This window comes from Otolemur garnettii, unplaced genomic scaffold, assembly GCF_000181295.1.
Source record: "Otolemur garnettii isolate 467f Iridium unplaced genomic scaffold, OtoGar3 scaffold00261, whole genome shotgun sequence".
Lineage (NCBI taxonomy): Eukaryota > Metazoa > Chordata > Mammalia > Primates > Galagidae > Otolemur > Otolemur garnettii.
The window spans coordinates 298,195-304,397 of NW_003852656.1; the positions used below are offsets into that span (position 1 = coordinate 298,195).

Below are 6,203 nucleotides of genomic sequence, written 5' to 3' on the forward strand. Positions count from 1 at the left end.
CTCGGCTGCTTGGCTGATCCGTGCACCACATATCAGCCCCATGGGCCCAGCCAGGCAGCCTGTCGCCAAGAGCTGAGTGTCATGGTGTGCATTCCATACGCAGGTGCCCTCGGTGTAAGCCCAGCGCCCTTGAGTGCTGGGTCTCAGCTCGGCAGGTGCGTGCCTCATCCTTCGCCTCCTTCCTTCCTGGGGCAGCCTCTTAGGCGGCGTTTGGCTGGGGGTGGGGGGGACCTTTTGCTGGCTGCCGCGCGCGCGCACGCCGGGCTCGCCCCGCGTCGTGTACGCGCCCGTGCGCGCGCCCCGCGCCTCTATCCCGGCGCTCAGAGCCGCTTTCGCTGCCACTGTCTGCTCCCTGGGGCCTCGGCCGCAGCCTCCCCGAGGCCGGGGTTCTGTCCGCTGGGCCTGCGCCGCTCGCCCAAAGCCAGGAAGACGAGCTAGAGAAGGATGCCTGGGCCCGTGAGTATCTCGGCGGCTGCGGGCCGGGCGGGCACGGAGCGTGGGCAGAAGATGGTCCCACGACTGAGCATTTCCCCGCGGGCGACTCTGCGCCCTGGCCCAGGGTCGCCGCCTCGGACCCCCAGCCCGGGCCTCGGGCAGCCCCTCCCCCAGCCCACACCGGAGGGAGGGAGAGCGCCAGCGAGCTAGGGAGCCAGAGCCGGGCGCGAGCCGCCACAGTTCGCTTGGAAACGGTTGCCACAGCAACAGGGTTGCGCTCCCCAGCAACGCGACTGCGGGGCGGCGACGCCCCTCCCCCTCTTGCCCCCCACGCGGGGCCACAGCTCGGGAGCGCAGGGGGACAAGTGTGCGCGGTTGGAGGGAGCGTCGCCCCTCCGGCCCATCTGGGTGTGCCTGCCTCCACAGCACGTCGAGGGTGGGGGTGGGGGTGAACGGCCCGTGGGCACGAGCTGGTTCCCACATGGCTGCAGCCGTCGCAGCAGAGATCCTGGGGTGGCTGCAAACGTGGGGGCGGCCCAGCCCCTGGGCCGGCCGCCGAAGGAGGAGGCCTGGAGGCTCAGTCTAGGGTAACTGCCGGCAATCCCCACTACTCAGGGCTTTCTCCTGCCCACCCTTGACATGGCCTGACCCAAGTTGGGTTCCCCAGAGGTGATATTTCTTACCACTGGAGAGGCAAGAAGCTCTCATCCCTCGTGGCCAGGCATGGACCAGCGGCGAGTCTCTGCTCAGCGTTCCTAGCCACCATTCTCCAGGGAAGGGTGGAAGCAGAGTAGGCAGCAGAGGAAAGGGCATTGCTGACCCAGAGAAGCTGAAGCCCAGGCCAAATGGGAGCGACCCAGGTCATTGTCTGGATCACAAGTGCCCCTTTCTTGTTGGAGCACAATGCCCCAACTGTGCCGGGTGACATGCAGGTTGGCGGGCAGGGAGGCCAGCACCACATGGAGGTGCCCAGTCCTCCAGAGGAGCTTCTCTGGGAGAAGAATAGCCTCTGACTCAGAGGAAATGACCTCTGGCTTCTCTCCCAGCCTCCCCTCAGCGGGCAGTGTGCTGGAGAGAGAAATAGCCCTCCTGCCAGCTCTCCTAGGCCTGACTCAGCAGATGCCAGCCCCAACAGCTTCAGCCCAGCATCTCAGAGACCACAACCACACTTGGTTTCCTTTCTCATTCAAGGAGGTATCTTAAGCACCAAAGGTGACCAGTATTGGGGGCATTTGAGGCCCTGGTAGAAGATGCTTTGAGACACACTTCTTGCCCTGGAAGTTAGGCCTGAGTACCCCACAGGCAGGGGTGCCTTTGGAATTATTCACAGCCTCCTTTCATTCAGTTCCTGCTTTGTGTGAGACCTGTATTGAGCACTCTACATCCAGTATCCTAATTTTTGCAACAATTTTGCAAGGTAAGTTTACTATCTCCATTTTAGAGATGAAAGCACTTAGGTTCAAGGAAGTAAAGTGACTTGCCCACGGTTATGTATCAGTAAGCAGTTGAGCTAAGTTTCCAGTGCAAGTTTCTCTGCCAGCAAAGCCCCTTTCTGTCTGCTATATGATATCTCTTCTAACCCAGGCAGGAAAGAACTGTAGAGATTTCTAGAGGAGCATTCTTAGCCTTACTTCACATTCCTCCAGGGAGGAAATTCTCTGTGTTTTTCAGACCTTGGTACATTTTTCCTTCCTGCAAATCAGCTAGATTCTTGCTCCTCCAGATGCTTTAAAGTACTGAGCTGGCTTTCTCCCTCACTTTTTTTCTCTCTCCCTCCATTTTCTCTTTCTGTGGGGAGACCAAGCACTGAGAGCTGTCTCAGTCCCTGGGAACTCCCCAACCCCCACTAGTCCTTGGTTCCTGAGCTCTGTGGGTTGATCAATTTGCAGTCCTGGCCTCAGGAGAGAGAACTGGCCCATGCTGTGCCAGACTCTGTAGGTGCTTAGTCTAGATTGGAAATCCAAATGCTTCCAGGGGCCAGAGGATAATGGAATGAGTAAGGTGGGCCAGGGAGCTACTTGGCGTCAATCTCTTGTCACCATGTGAAATGTGGACTTGGTATAACCAGATTGTCCATTTTCAAGATGAGCCAGAAATCTAGACCTTTATGTAAAATCTCCTGGATGTTAAATGTTAGCAACTAATCAGAATATTTTTAAAAGTGGATTGTGAGCCAACTTGACAGTCATGAATTCCAGACCTCTGATCCATGGTAAAATGACAGCAGATTTACAATGTAGCCCCATGAGGTGGTTTAGACATTTGAGGCTGAAGGTGCTGGCTTTAGGTTGGTCACTTGCAGGTGTGTAGGCTGCACTTGAAGTGCATCACCTCCCTCATCATTTCTGCTCTCCACTTAGCACTGCCAGGCAGGTCTTGTCATCCCTGTCCTACAGGTGAAGAAAGAAAGTTTGGATCAGGTGTGGGAATGGACATGATGGGCTCACATGGCTCAGAGCAGAAGTCAAATCTGAAGCAGGGGCCGCCCCACAGTGCTCTGTATGTGACATCAGGTTGCTCTCCACAAGAGGATGTCATCATCTCCCCATGTGGCCAACTGCCTTGCAGGGCCTAAGAATTATTTCCATGCTGGATGGGGGGCTGGAGGCTGAAGTTTCTGTGGCAGAGTATCTCTGAGTATCTCTCCCCATAGCCCCCCTCAGGAGAGCCAGAATAAGGGTAGTAGATGCTGGCCTAAGAAAGAAAAATCCACCAGACCACAGGGCCTCAGTCTCTGTGGTCCTGTTTGCAGTTTCCCAAGCCCTGGTTGCTAGCCTGGTATCAGGGTTGGGTCAGAGATGCTTGCAAACAAGGGTGCTGCTCAGTACCCTGGCCTTGGTGGAAATGAGTTTCTGGCCAGCTCCACACTTGGCAGACTGTGGGAGCTGAGACAAGTCCTGTCTGCTCTCTCCAGCCTCAGTTCATCTGTTGTAGTGTGAGAGAAGTGTAGAAATGTCACCAGTGCCTCCCTAAAATGCCCTTCCTGCCAGGACTTTGGTCTTTGCAGTTGCCTAGACTTCACAACCGCCAGGCTACAACCTGAACTGGCCCCACTGCTTTTCGAGCCTACATTCTCATCTGTAGGATGGGATAGCAACAGCCACCCCCTGGGATGTTAACAAATGTAGAAGTCTGGCATGCTCAATGTATACAGGATAGGCTGATAGTCACCTCCTCCTCCACCCCACCCTTGCTCAGCACACACCATATCACACCACATTCTTCTTCCTCCTCTGTCTCCTGCTCTGAGTTTCTGTCCCTTCACTTGAGGACAGCCTCATGTCCAGGGCTTCACTATACGACCTAAAGACCAGGGTCTTCCTTTCTCCACCCCAGAGCCCAGTGTTTGCCTCTGTGCAGTCTTTTATTCATATAGACATATGGGTTACTAGCTTACTTATAAGCCATGCTGCCAGGGCCAAGGGCTGGGTGATGAATGACTTCTTTCAGTGACATTTTGGTGAATGGGTGGCATTCCTTGGGACTGATCTGGATGCAGACCCAGCTCTTGAGGTACTCCCTGTCCTACAGCTAAAAGACCAAGCAGGTAACTGGACACTTTCAGTCACTCTTTCAGCAAGTGGTTTTTGAGCTACTTTGTGCCAGCTGATAAGACAGATGCAGCCTCTGATGCTGGACACACGCCACCCCAGAACATTCTGATATTGGGCTTCTCATCTCCCCCTAGGGGTGAGGTGAGGTGGTTCAGGGCTGGCTTGTCCAGGGAATGCTAGGTGAGGCCAAGAGGCCTTGGCAGTTCATCCTGGACACCCTGATCTAGGTTGGTGTTTTTTTTTTTTTTTTTTTTTTTGAGACAGAGCCTCAAGCTGTCCCCCTGGGTAGAGTGCTGTGGCATTACAGCTCACAGCAACCTCCAACTCCTGGGCTCAAGCGAGTCTCCTGCCTCAGCCTCCCAAGTAGCTGGGACCACAGGTGCCCGCCACAACGCCCGGCTATTTTTCGTTGCAGCCGTCATTGTTGTTTGGCGGTCCGGGCTGGGGATTCGAACCCGCCACCTTAGGTGTACGTGGCTGGCGCCTTAGCCGGTTGAGCTATAGGCGCCGAGCCTAGGTTGGTGTTTTTCATGTGCTTCCTGGGTAGTAACACCAGCATCTTCTAGGGACTTGTTACAAATGCAAACTCTTGGTCCCCCACCCCGCCTAGACCTACTGAACCTAGCTCTGTGTTTTAACAAGCTCTGCATGTGGTTCTGATACTCTGGCAAATTTGGGCGGCCCCAATCTAAACTGTGTTAAAGGATTGGACTGCCTCCTGAAGCAGTGGTGTGGCACTGCAGGGCTCAGGCAGGAGAGGCCTGGGGAAATAGCCAATGTGGAGAGTGGCTGAGCTAGGCATGGGTGTATCATAGCAAGCATGGTGATGGGGGCCAGGTAAGGAGCAATGGTGGCCTGGCCAAGGCAGTGGCAGAAGGACCAAAGAAAATGAATAGAAGACACATTGCAGAGGGCAGGAACAGCAGAATTTGGTGCATAGAGGGAATGACAGGTCCTTTACTTAGATGCAGATCTTGGGGTCTAAGGTTGAGGTACTAGGGTTCTTTGTGCAGAGGGGCAATGTGGTAAGTGCTGATAGCAATGCAGCTAAACCCTAGAATAAGAGATCTGTGTGCCCTTGGCTATCCTTTAATTTTTTTGAACTAAGTGTTCTCATCTGTCAAATGAAAAGAATGCCAACCTGCTTCCTATAATGATTATGAGAATTCTATGTATTGTCCAAGCCCTCAGGCAGGGAGCACCTTGGTAATGCACACATCTCTGCATCCCCAGTTCAGAAGCCATCATCATAGCCAGTTTTTGTTGGGCATCTCTTAAGCCTCCCCTTTTGAGACAGAGTCTCACTCTGTTGCCCTGGGTAAAGTGCCATGGCATGGTTGCTCACAGCAACCTCAAACACCTGGGCTCAGGTGATCCTCCTGCCTCAGCCTCCCAAAGCTGGGACTATAGGTGCCCACCATAACACCCAGCTAGTTTTTTTTTTTTTTGAGACAAGAGTCTCACTTTGTCATCCTCAGTAAAGTGCTGTGACTTCACAGCTCACAGCAACCTCAAACTCTCAGGCTTGAGGCGGCACCTGTGGCTCAAAGGAGTAGGGCGGCAGTCCCATATGCTGGAGGTGGTGGGTTCAAACGCAGCCCTGGCCAAAAACTGCAAAAAAACCAAAAACCAAAAAACTCTTGGGCTTAAGGAATTCTCTTGCCTTGCCTCAGCCTCCCAAGTAGCTGGGACTATAGGGGCCTGCCACAACACCTGGCTATTTTTAGAGATGAGGTCCCACTCTGGCTCAGGCTGGTCTTGAACTCAGGAGCTCAGGCAATCCACCTACCTCAGCTTCCCAGAGTGCTAGAATTATGGGCGTGAGCCAGTGCACCTGGCCCTTGGTTTTTCTATTTTTAGTAGAGATGGACTCTCGCTCTTGCTCAGACTGGTCTTGAACTCCTGAGCTCAAGCAATCACCAGCCTTAGCCTCCCAGAGTACTAGAATTACAGTTGTAAACTACCACACCATCTCTAAGAACCTTTGCATGAATCAACTCGATCTTCACTGCCGAGGAAACTGAGGCAATTTAGAGGCTAAGAAACTCACCCAGGGTCTTCCTTTTGTCCCCCTCCTATGCTCCAAGCTAATTTGTGGCCTAAGAAAACCATGAAGAGGCTCGGTGCCTGTGGCTCAAGTGGCTAAGGCGCCAGCCACATACACCTAAGGTGGCGGGTTCGAATCCAGCCTGGGCCCGCCAAACAACAATGACA

General features: G+C 54.1%; 1 protein-coding gene across 1 annotated transcript in view; it reads left to right on the forward strand.

Annotated features, from left to right (window-relative positions):
• Positions 1–291: 291 nt before the first annotated feature.
• Positions 292–6,203, forward strand: part of PRR7 (proline rich 7, synaptic) — an 11,441-nt gene continuing 5,529 nt past the window's right edge. The window contains exon 1 of the mRNA XM_003802816.3: positions 292–456. The gene's annotated coding sequence lies outside the window, so the exon portion shown is untranslated. The remainder of the gene's footprint in view (positions 457–6,203) is intronic.